Below are 13,605 nucleotides of genomic sequence, written 5' to 3'. Positions count from 1 at the left end.
CTCTTGTAAAGATTGTCCTCAATCAATACATAGTTTTCTGCCTCTTTCGTGATCATTTTGATACGTGATTTACTCATCCCTTCAGGCAGTATTCCAGTGGTGAGGTATTCTACAATGTAGTTACTCCATCTGGGTGCTACAGATAATTTGAATAGAGTCGCGTGTTCTATCGGCTTTTGAAAAGTGCAGACAATACACGATTTGATATGTATATGAACACTTTGTTGCATTTTTGTCCAATATATACCCATTCTCATCAATCTTCGATACGTCTGTGCATGCCCATTGTGAATCCCCGTTGTTTGTACATGAGACTGGTTGAGATATAAGTCCCGTTCACTAAATTCAACACAAAGCCTAAGGATTTGATCTGATCCCTGTTTGTATAGCCTTCCAGCCAGCATTACCAATGATCTGGATGCTGCAATGGTAGGTGGTTGTCTTGCCAAATTCAATGCCCCAATGGTCAACAAAGGAATTACATCCTCGCTCCATCTTGGAACCATTTCTATGTTGAAGAGATATGCATTTGGCAAATCATCATCAACTCCTACAGGGTTCTCTCCATGCACCATTCTAGATAAATGATCCGCTCTTTGGTGTGTAGTTCCTTTTTTGACTACAACCGTGAAGTCAAACTCAAGCAGTATGATGAACCAATGTACAATCCGCCTAGTACTACAAGGTTTGTTTACCAAGTACAACAGTGCTTGGTGATCAACGAAGAATACAAATTTATTAGAAAGTAGGTAATGTCTAAACTTTTTCACAGCATAGATCATACCCAAACCCTCCCTTTTGGTTGTTGTGTAATTCTTCTCTGCACTGTTTAGTTGTCTAATGGAGTGACTGATTGAAAAGTCCATGTTGTTTTCTTCAGATTGTGCAAGTATGCATCCTATAGCATAGGCTAATGCATCTACATGGACATGGAATATCTTTTCCCAATCCGGAGCCTTCAAAATTGGGGCGGATATCAATCTTTGCTTCAAAGTTTGAAAAGCTTTCTCGCACTCATCCGTCCACTCAAATTTAGTTATCAAGGCGTAAAGTGGTTTTGAAATTATAGCGTATGAGTAGATAAATCTGCGATAATATCCACAATGGCCCATAAATGCCTGTACCTCCTTTACCTTTACTGGTCGTGGTAGATCAACAATTACGCTGATCTTCTCCATGTCCATCGAAATACCATTTTTGGACACTATATGTCCCAATATTTTGCCTTGTATTACCATGAAGACATATTTCTCCGGATTCAGGCAAACCCGATACAGTTTGTATTTGTTGAACACTTTGGTCAAATGCTCTATGTGCTCCAATCTCACGAGAGAGTAAACGCGCAAGTCATCCATGTAAATTTCTAAGAACTATCTTAGATATTCTTTAAAAGCATGACCCATCAACCTTTGAAATGTGGCTGGTGCATTTGTTACGCCAAAAGCCATTACCCTGAATGCAAAAATATCCCATTCAGTTGCAAAAGCCATCTTGTGCTAATCCTCTGGCTTTATTGCGAGTTGGTTGTAGCCCGAAAAGCCATCTAAGAAACTGTAAGCTTCTTTTCCTGTCACTCTTTCTATTACATGATCAGTAATGGGTAGGGGATAGTTGTCTCGAATTGTAGCAGCGTTTACTTTCTTGAGATTGACGCACACTCTCAACTTTCCATTTTTCTTCAGGACCACCACAATTGGTGAAACCCAGTCAGTGTGCTCAATTTCGTAAATAACCTCTGCCTCTTTCAGCTTATCTATCTCCTCCTGGATCTTCCTTGCAAACGTCTCATTGTAAGTATAAGGACATTGTCTGCTTGGTTTGGCGTCATTCTTAAGGGGTATTGTGTGTTGACAGATACTTGGATCCACCCCCTTAAGACCTTTGTATGACCATGCAAACACATCTCTATACTATTTTAGAGTAGCTATCAAAAGCTCTTCCTCTTATTCAATAAGATGTGTAGCAATATATGCAAGTTTTGGATCTTCTCCTAGCTCCGCTAGATCTATTCGTTTGGCTTTTTCAGGACCGTCGTATGATGTACCGGGATCCTTCAATTCTCTCATCGGTTGTTGCACTATAATTTTTCTATCTTGTATGGTATACTTCTTATAATGGGACGGCACATCCATCTTGTCAGAATTTGTGTCCTCATCGGTTTCCATTTCAGTTGTCCATATGTCTTTGAGGGTATGTTTGAGCTGATTGTACTCTGCTTTCCTCTCTGTTTTGGTCATTCTAGACCATGTTTCCCCCTCCTTATGTGTCTCAGCCTCGTTTGCTTTTCGCGCTTGTTCTTCTTGTTGTTTTTCCATGGTTTAGTTTTGATAAACCGGCCAGTGACCTTGTCTTTGACACAATCGTCAGCTTTTACAAGCCTTAGATATCCCGTTTTGTCATTGACAAGAGGCATGGGTTTATGCTTATTCGCTCTTGATTTCCTTGTTCTCTTTGTTCTATACCGCTCTTGTCGAGTAGGTTTTTGATTAGGAGACTCATAAAACCTGTCCGGTTTCAACATATACTTCCTATTCGTCTCTTATCCACTTAATCTTTCATCATTAGAATCTATCATTTGGATTTCATCACCCAGTGATGGAAGGTCATCACTTAGTGAATCTATGAATTCGTCCTCTGTTCGATTCTTATCGTCCACTATAGATATCTCATCAACTATTCTTTTACACTCAGTCTCACGTAGAGGTTCTTCCTGTTCCTCGCTCTCTGATCCTAACTCAAGGATGATGCTAGCCATTTGCAACATCACTAGGTCGTATCCTTCATCGTCACAAAATTTTGTAGGCGTGCATACACATACATCCAAGGTCGACAATATTTGAGTCCACCCAAATGGCTCAAATAAATGTTCGGGGAAAGGTTCTGGGAGATAAGCCTCGTCTTCTACAGACCTTTCCAACACACATTCCTCTTTGATTAAGTCTCCACAATCAGACGCTACACACATCCAAACATGTGCTTTCATTTGTAACCACGCAGGTATTTCCTTTCCGTTCACTGTGGTTGAATCATATTCTTGCACTGGTGTTTTTGCAACGTCTCTATAGCTGCGATCCTTCATGTTGATTTTCATTATTAGCTCCTCATGCCTTAGGTAAATTTGGTGGTACCCCCAATCTTGTATCATTTTGAGTTGACGCATAAAAGGTCGCCCCAAAATAATGTCAAAGTTGTTCGTTTTCTCGAAATCTACCATGGCAAAGGTGTGCTCATAGTTAATTCCACACGAAGTTACAACTATTTGGTCCAGGATTCCCAATGGTCTCTCTACATACCCATCTGTGAATTGCAGTTTCATTCTCGTCTTTTTGAGAGCTGGACGACCCCATTTCTCCTAGATTTTCTTTGTAGCAATCGCAACTCCCGCTCCACTATCTAGGATAGCTATTGTCTTTATATCCTGATATGCGACAGGTAAGGTTGTATTACCTTCCTCGCCTTCATAGTAATCTCCAACCTTGTTTATGGGCACAGGTTAGGCTTTGGGTTGACCTTCTTGTTTGTTTTCTTCTACCGTAGGGTTTGTCTGAAGAGGAATCTTTATTCCTTTGCTCTCCAAATGTTTCCCCATGTCTTCCCATAAGTGTGGTATGACTCTCAAGAGTTTTGACAATGTGATTGTGCATGTTACAGGTGTCGACAGCATCTCTTGAAGACTTTTTGAGTCAATCATTTGTGGAATAGCTCTCATCTGGGATGTAACTAATCTTATCTCCGATCGTGCCTCGTGTTCACCTATAAATGAAGGTAGGGTTTTCAGGGATTGAGCTTTGCTTTCCATTGATACCTCCATTTCTGCGTCTCCATACAACGATTGTATATCTCTTGGACAAAATTCATTGTCCATGTTAACCTCAAGAATTGGTGCAGACTGTAATGTCGTGCTTATGTTCTTTCTATTTCTGATGGTTTCCCATAAGTGTTGTGGCCATGGTTCTTCCACTTCTGGAATTGGCATTATAGTCATTGACTTAACATCATCAGTGGTGTTCGGCACCACTCGGTGATCCAATGACACTATCATTTCAGGCCCGCATTAGGTTCCATCAATGCCTGGGCTGTTTCAATGAGGTGTTTACACATTTCCCAATGCTTCGTTTCCACTTCCGGTTGAGGATAAGTCAACCATCTCTTCTCTAAGGTTGGTTTGTTTTTAGCGTCGCTTCCTACGCTTGTAATAGAGCATCTAAAGGCTCTAGCACTTTCTCGACCAAGACTGATCCCCCTAAGGATGCTTTCCTCACCTTGTTGTTGTCCTCAATGATTTACTATCTCTCTCTTGTTTCAGTTGCTCTTTCGTTTCATGTAGCTCATTTTGCATGGTGATTTGGATTTTCATCCTTTTTGTTTTCATTTTGTCTCGTTTTGCCTTCCAAGATTTCCGCTGTGTTCTCACAAATAAACTCTCGTTTTTTGTGGGTATTGGCAACTCGACCTTTTCTTCCAATGGCTTGTTTTTCTCTAAGTCCTTGGCTTGGGCTCTGGTTACCGCATTGATTTGGATCACGGGTTCGGTTTCTGATCCACTGCTTGCACTTGGTAGCACCCCCACAATATTTATAGATGCTTTTCCCTTGTTGTCCGGATTCTTTGGGCAATCGGACAGTATGTGATTCACACCACACCAGTCACAAAACCCAAAATTTCTCACTCTTTTGCCTTTGAAAGGACAATTACGCTCCCAAAGATCTGTACTTCCACAGTTATAGCACGGTCCAATTGGTGGTTGATTTTGAAGAGGTGGTCCCATAAGTTGTCTCGCCCTGTTAGGATATCCTCTTGGTTTGTAGTTCTGGTTCACAATGAACATTAGCGTTCTTTCGTCCACCAAATATTGATCCCTCGAAGGTTGTGCTACATACGTCGGTGGTGCCATACCCTCGTTATTTCCCCACGGTTGATAGGCTTCGTTTGCGTACATCTGTGGTTCAGGTTGAGTTACGTAAGGCTCATTCGGTTTCTCGTAATAAGAAATTTGAGGTGTATTATTTGTTCCTGGTGATGCTTCGTACGGTTGAGCATACCTAATCATGGCCCTATTTTCCTTTGGTAAAGGAGGTTGTTGACCCAACACAGGTTGAGGTCTGTCTGCTCATGCTACCAATTTCACATTTGGCCCAACTTGATATCTTGGAGGAGGTGGCTGGGGTGGTCCTGCTGGAGGTCCATACGGCCTTTTCCTCACATAGTTTTTGTTGTAAAAACACTTATCCGTGCCATGGTTTGTCCATTTTTGCTCTATGGCGCACCATTTCAGTACTCGTCCATTCGCAACTGGTACTTTCGACTTTTGTGTGCACCACGGCGCCGCCGGGTAATCTCCCCCACATATATCACATTTCCTCATCTGAGGTTGTCTCATCATCGGATTTTCTCTCATATGTTGCTGCATTCTCTTCGTTACTTCCTCTATCATTTGGTCAGTTTGTCGGCATCAAAGAAGCCTGAGCATATACCTCCCGCTTCCATAGACACGCTCAAAGCTCAGGGAGCTAAACACATAGATATCTAGACGAGAGGCTCTCTCTACCCTAAGAATCCAATGACTAATGCGTCTCCACCGTTTGTCAATCCTACAAGCTTATTGACCTTTGCTGGTGATGGAGAAAAGGGCCTTCTGGGTTATTATAAATCTCTTACAAGAGAAGCTGAAACTTACAAGAGCATTCTCCAAGCTCAACAATGTGAGATTGTTCGCCTTTCACATTTACATTCTACAGATCAGCTTACCATTTTGCAACATAAAATAGAGGTACAAGAACTGAAAGGAAAGGTGCGAAGTTGTCAAATGAAGGACACCATCTTGGGTGGTCGTATCCGAAAGAAGAAATTGCGCAATCTTGAAACATTGCAGGTTGCATCAGGAGGTCTCAAGAAAAGAATCCGAGCATTAAGGTGATGCTTCTTGGTTGGCTACATTGTCTTAGTTAAGTAATCTTTTTGTTTTTTCTTTTTATGCATTGTTTTCATGTGCCTAAATAGTGTTAGTGAAGCAAATTTTCTGTTATTTACTTATGCATTGTCTTCATGTAGAGATTCAATCTATCCTGACAAGGAAAACATTGACCCCAAAGCCAATATAGGAAAGAGATTGAAGCCACTTATAAGTAGAAGCCTGGCAGGAGATATAGTACATGACAAGAATTTTAAGGTCCTACAACGAAATGTAGTGGATCGCTTTATTTCAGAGAACTCAGTGCCTGCAAAAGAGATACAAGGCACACTTGATTCACTTGGTGTAAGAAAAAGAGGATATTCGGCTATCCAAAAGTCTGTCTCATCCATCTTTGTTAAGAAGGGTATAAAATCCAAACTTCTACCATCACCCTCAAGTGTTTGGAAAGAGAGGCTTCAGCTTAACGAGGCACAGGGAGACTATCTTGGACAGCCCTTTCATATTAAAGCAACTTATAGTGGCCATGGAGAAAACATGGCATATGATGAGTTCAATAATATTTTTATGGACCTGCGGATATTACAGAAGAGAATGGTGGAGTTTTACAACATCACATTTGAAGAGTCACGAGGGGTATTACATTTTGTGTTAAAACTGGATGAGTGTGAGCTTGTTAAAGAGAAAAAGCTAGAGCGTGTTACTATTACTTTAATGAATAGAGCCCTCTCAAAGTGTCCTAGTGATGATCCTTTATATTTTAGTGTTCAATCAGAATCTAACATATGGTGGCTTGGTGCGTTTGAGGTAAGCGAGATTCTCAGGTAAGCTCAAATGTTCACATCTACTTAAGTCTCATTTATTTTGTGTTGCAGGTAAAGAAAGAAGATCATGAGATTCTATATTGGGTGTTCCATCAAACTAATATTCCGGAGGTGATTGATCGACAGACTAACCAGGGAGAGGTACTACGTCTAGATGGAAGGGGAGACTTTCAAGTTCAGTGGCATCTTGCAGGTGACCTCAAAACATTAAAGTGCATGTATAATTGTGGAATGGGTGCAATGGCAAAGTCGCCGTGTTTGTTCTGCATGGAGCTTGCAAAGGTCATGGACCCAAAGTGGTGGAGAAAAGCTCCAACACGTCACATTGAGGATCCTGCTTTTCGACCGGTTTTGAAAATACCACTTGTGAATGTCCACATTTGTACAATGCATGCCCTTTGTAGAATTGTGGAGAAATTGGTCTACTTATACATTGGGTTTGCTTGGAAGATTAAGAACTCGGCAGAACGACAAGTAGCCCTACAGTGCTTAGAAATGGTACTGTCGGATATGGGGCTTCATGGTGGCAATGTGAAAATCCAGCGGGATGAAAAGAGATCAACTGCTGAGAAGGATGTCCCATGCAAACCATCCATCGATGGGGTGAAGGCACGGAGGTTTTTAACTAAACCCCAAGGTACAAGATATCCGAAGCTAACAAAACATGGAAAAATATATAACACATCTTATGTTAGCAAGGTAGAGTATCAGAGCTAGAAAAATCTACATATTGCAGTCAAAGACCAAGAACCAACTACTCGTAACGCGAAGGCTGAGGTTTGGCGATCAATAGGCATCCTATTTTTGATGTGCGACAAAGATGACTGGTCACAAGGTGATATGAACAAGTTCAACGAGAATCTCAACCTTCTGAAAAAATCATTCAAGACAGCATGGACAGACACCCAGATTACTCACTACATGGTATTATCGTGTATTTCATTCTCTCTTATGTGCAAATATGTGAGTGTAAAACATTCTAACTAATCTTTTTTCATATCCAGCACATCATCTTCAATCATTTACCATATTTTATACAAAAGTATGGGAACCCGGCAATATGGAATACCCAAGGGATGGAAAAGTCTCATTACATGGCGAGAAATGCTTATTTCAGGCACACACGACATGGTGGCTCTCGAATCAAGGCTAACAGTTTGAGAGAACTATTTGAATGGTTCTATCGTAGAATCATTCATCGAATGCAAGCAAAAGAAGTCTTGGAAAATTCAGCAACAGCACAAGCCATCAGACATTTACAACAACAAAAAGTTAAAAGATCAATGGCATACAACAACTCCGGAGCTCGTGAAAGTCAACGAAGGTGGAGAGAGACAATGGTGTATGTGAATCACAAGTGGAGAAAGATACTCTGAGTGGATGACATTGTACAAAATTTATGTAATACATGATCTTATACAATTGCTACTTGAAGTGTATCAAGATTTTGAAGGTTCAATTTTGTTTTTTGGCACGCCACCCTTGTAACGAATCATGAGATGTTTGCCATACTCTAAAAGTTCATCTGGGTTTTGTCTACCAAGAGCTAGTGCCATTGCTGTGTAGGTGTAGTAATACGCTGCCCGACCACCTGTATAGCCCGGGCAGTAACCAAAAAAATCTCTAGCAAACACTTTGTCCACAAGAATGACTTTATCTGCACTTTTGGGCAGCATCGGTCCACCCAAGAAGCGTGATAGTGTCTTGAATGTGTAAGTTGCTATTGAACCCTCTTGTGACATGGAATTGTGAAAAACTACTATCGGCGACTCGCAAAGCTTTGAAAGGTACTGCGCTAGGGCCGCATCCCTTCCACGATACTCTCGAGTCCGTCGCCGAAGGAAGTCATCCTTGTCAGCAATCCAAGACTGCACATATCATGTCAGAAGTGACACAAAGCAAGAGAGAGAGAGAGAGAGAGAGAGAGAGAGAGAGAGAGAGAGAGAGAGTTACCATGAAGCTCTCATCCTGTAGAAAGAGGTTTTCCTGCCACAGGTCTACAGATGTAGTTGACCCCTGACCTGAATGGTTAAACCAATCCTCCACTTCTTTGTTACTTGTTGATGGTCTTAGGCTTTGTCTTATTGCTTGGAAGGTGGCTTCATCAGGTAGTGTCTCCTTGTATTTTTCAACTTTCTCAAAGCATCTTCGGAGGCATTCCATTGGATTGCTGGATGTTTCCATTGCCTCATCATCACTACTATCCTCTGAAACAAGTCCACTCCTCTCCTCTTGGACTCTGGAAATAATAGCCAGGGAGAAATCCTCCCTTAAATAAAAGACACTTTTCACATCATGTAAGAAGATATAGGTCCTGTCTCCAATCCTGAAGTCAGGCACAGCAGGCAACATCATCTGAGCATGCTTCTCAGTGAAGTTACTGACATCCAATGGAAGTTTGATTTCTGTGGTTTTCACAGAGAGCATCTTACTTCTTTGTACTTCAATTGCCTCAACCTCAAGGTCGACTGTGTCTTCAACCTCCTCGACTTCTTGTATATGAGTTGTCTCCTCGCATTCTTCATCTGGTGCTGCATCCTGCTCCTCTAACACCTCATCAAGATTTTGCATGAGGAATCCAAACAGGCTGTTCAGGTAAATCATAAAGCCAAAGGCTTCCTGAATGAGTTTGCATTCTTTTTGGTGCAAAGGGCAGGCTGAATGTCGGCAAGAAGGTGGTAATTCCCTATACTTCTTCAGTCCCTGTCCCTTTCCACCACAGTCATTTAAATGCACAAGAGTCATAGTAGGCAGAACAACCCTCCCTACCTGCACCATCATTTCAAACTTATCTCTGTAGGACTGTAAGAAATTACTGTGCTGAGCTAACAGGTTTTCAATGTCAAACTTTGGATTAAACATAGAATGAACTAGATCAAACTTGTCCCCAACACCACAAGATGCTGCAAAATCAAACAGCCTCTCATCAGTTGCAGCTGGGTCTTCCAGAGAAGACACATCCTCTTTGGCTTTACATTTAGTTGCACAGGGACTACTTTCTAGCACATCTGCATCATCTGAGAAGTCTATATTCCTCTTTCTTGTATTTTTCTTCACAAGTACTGTACAGGGTGAGGGAGCCTTGTAGGGTGAGGGATCCTCTTGCCCTGGTGACCTCTCTGATTGATCTTCACCAATTGACTTTTCTTCAGATATGTCCTGACAAAAGTCAACAGTTCTTTTGGCAGAAACATTAAGCAACTGAGCCTGCAAAGGTTGAAATCCTGGCACAAGCTCTGGGTCTGGTTTCAGCCTCTTCTGCCTACTGGACCTTAATCCTATTCATCAGGAAACATGACAAGTCTCACTCTCTCTCTCTCTCTCTCTCTCTCTCTCTCCATATATATATATATATATATATATATATGTCTCTCTCCAAAGCACAAACAAAAACACACATAGTCTCTCTCTCTCTCTCTCTCTCTCTCTCTCTCTCTCTCTCTCTCTCTCTCTCTCCAAAGAACACTAAAAAAATACACATAGACTCTCTCTCTCTCTCTCTCTCTCTCTCTCTCTCTCTCTCTCTCTCTCTCTCTCTCTCTCTCTCAGTGCAGCCGTTTTTTGACCTAGTAGACAGCAGTCCACTCTTTTGATCATAACTTCTTCATCCGAACTCCGATTTGGGTGATCTATAGCCTCAATCGAAGAGCACGAAGTCCTCTACGCATTGATGTAAAGACAAAAATTTTCAGAGTTATGGAAGGCATTTCTGTAGCAGCATTTCCAAAGTGAACAGGTTCAACAAAATTGATTCTCATCTCCTATTTTACATACAATGTCTTCCGGCACTCGCAAGGGTTCTTCTTCTTCAACAAGGTCCACAACCATTGTGGAAAATGATCCAAAATCTCCTAAGTGTGGAGATAGCAACACAACCACCCAACCAACAACATCGGAAACCATGATCATGGCGTACTTGGTATCATTGCAAGAGACTGTAAACAAACAAGGTGAAGACTTACGAGCACTTGCAATGGAGAATGGCACACTAAGGGTACTTGTGGTTGAGAATGAGAATCTCAAGAGGACACTTGAGATGCAAACAACACGTTTGATGCAACTTGAAGAGGAAGTCAAGGAATGTAAACGCTCTCTTGTGGACTTGAATGCTTTGAAGGAGCGGATGAGCAAAGTAGAGCATGACCATGTATTGAAAGAGGAGAAATTTGACACTATGAGCCGGGATGTATGCGACATGAAAAATGTATGCACAAACAAGTCTTGGGCTGATGTATGTGGTAGCAATGTGGTTTCTAATTCCTCACTCATGCAAGCTATGGTTCAAACAAAGAATGTTGAGAATGTGGATGTGGAGGAGTTGAAGGAACGGGAGCGACGTTCCAAGAACATTGTTATTCGTGGAATTCCCGAAGAGAAGTTAGAGACACCTCCTTCTCTTGCCATTGTTATTGAAGATTTCTTCAAAACCCACTTTGGCATGTCCGGAGTTATGGTCTATGGAGCACATAGAGTGGGGAAGCAAGGAGCTCCTCGCTCGGGAGAACGGCCAATTGTATGCACCATGCCGGATGAGACCAAGCGAAAGATTATCCTTGATAAAAGTTGGATCTATTTGAGGGATACAAAATGTTTTGTATGTGAAGATTGCACTATTAAGCAACAAAATATGCGTCGCAAGGCATATGAGGAAAAGAATAATAAAAACAAGGAGATCTCTCATGAAGAAAATGTGCCCAAGGAGGCAAGTCTCTCAGGCAAATAGCGATGCGTGACCTATGAGACCGAGTTACAATTGAAAATATGCTTTTGGAATGGATACCCATGGAATGCGGGGGTTGGCATTGATGAACTAACAAGCAAAGCCGATGTTGTACTTCTTGTTGAAACTTGGGAGCATGATTCACAAAGGATTAACGGCTTGGAGGATTACAATGTACATTCATTGATGTGGTCAAAGAATCTCAAGCAACGAAGAGGACAAGGAGGGTTAGCATGTATGGTTAAGAAAGGATTGGAAGATTTTGTATCAATTGTGAAAGATGACAAGTACAAACGTTATGTATGGCTGAAAATTATGACACCAAAAAGAGAACCCATTTTTGTAGCCGGTTGCTACATTCCTCATCATGATTCTCCCTTTTATGCTTGCATGGATAGAGATCAACCATTTTCTGATTTGGAAGAGGACATTGCTTATTTCAAAGGTGAAGGTGATGTTATTGTATTTGGGGATATGAATGCTCGCACAAAAACATTGCAACATGATACTCAACAATATGCCGTCTTTTTTTACTATTGAGGATGTATGCGGTGGGCTTGAAAAGTTGGCCACTCGCAAAGCGGGAGATCTTCAAGGTATCAAGCCGGAGATGATCAAATGGACGGGAGATTTTACCCATGAGTGGATGTGTGATATGTTCAACCTTGCACTTCAACATGGTATGCCTTATGATTGGAGTACTAATTGGGTTAAGCCTTTGCATAAAGGAGGGGATGTAAAGAATGTAAGCAACTACCGGACTATAATGATTGGGTCTCTTATGGCAAAGTTGTTTGGGTGCATAATGGAGATGAAATTGAGTGATTGGGCTGAAGAGAATGACAAGTGTGCAAAGGGACAAGCGGGTTTTCGTCGATGCCATAGCACCATTGATCATCTTGTCACTCTTCGTGTTCTCATGGAGGAAAGTCGGTTGAAAGGCAAGCGATTGTATTGTTGTTTTGTGAACTTTAAGAAAGCCTTTGATATGATTCCACGTAACAATTTGTGGAGAAGGATGGAAGAACTCCAAGTGCCAGGTGAGTTTATGCTTGCGGTTTCTCGAATCTATGAGAAGGTGATTTGTCAATTGTGCATGGGAAGAGAAATTTCAGAAATTTTTGTAAGCACTATTGGCGTTAAACAAGGATGTCCATTGTCACCAACTCTCTTTGGTCTATGCATCGATCAATTGGAACAAATGGTACTTGAATTTATGCAAGAAGAAGGCATTGAAGAGGTCACTATTTGCAATGCGGTAATCATGCTTTTGTTGTATGCGGATGATGTAGTGCTTCTAGCACACACTTTAGAAGATGCACAAAAGCTTATGGTTGTCCTTGAGAACTTTTGCTTGCATAGTGGGCTGATTGTAAATGAATCCAAAACAAAGGTTATGCTTGTGAAAACCAACCATAAGGAGAAGCCATGCATTGTGTACAACAACGAGACACTTGAAGTTGTTGAGAGCTTTAAGTACCTTGGCCTTGAGGTTCCATCCAATCACAAGTGGCATGAATGTGCTATGCGTCGTTTGGAAGCGGGAAAGAGAGCATATTATGCATTTGAGAACATGTGTAATGCAGGAAACATCAAGTGTTGGGTTCTCAAGAAGTATCTTTTTGATGCATTGGTGACACCGGTTCTTCTTTATGGAGTTGAAGTGTGGGGCGGGAGCATCTCAAAGTCTACTTGGAAAGAGTTTGAGAATGTCCAAAAGCGTTTTCTTACAAACTTTCTCCAAGTTAAGACACAAACACCATATATGCTCCTACTTCTTGAGTCGGGATCTCTTCCAATTGAGGTTATGGGCATGGAAAGGGTTGTGGAGTACATGATAAAGATGCGTCAAAACCCCTCACATCGACTTCCTACAATTGCATGGGAAGCAAGCAAAAAAGTTCAAAAGACGCATAAAAGCAAGATCTTGACCACGGGATGGATACAAGACATAAAGAAGTGGTTTGGGAGATGGGATGCATTACACTTGCTACATGATGCTTCAATTGACTCTCAAGTGAATGAAGCTTTTCTACAACGCCAATGTATTACGGCTTGGGAGAAATCCGGTGGGTCACGCTTCATACATTACACCACCTATATTGCCCCCAACTACAAAACCATGTTCTTCGCTGAGAGAGGAAACTGTA

Source organism: Adiantum capillus-veneris, chromosome 19 (genome assembly GCF_014529385.1).
Source record: "Adiantum capillus-veneris isolate H3 chromosome 19, ASM1452938v2, whole genome shotgun sequence".
Lineage (NCBI taxonomy): Eukaryota > Viridiplantae > Streptophyta > Polypodiopsida > Polypodiales > Pteridaceae > Adiantum > Adiantum capillus-veneris.
The sequence above is the reverse complement of the archived record's forward strand: the minus strand, read 5'-3'. Positions refer to the sequence as shown.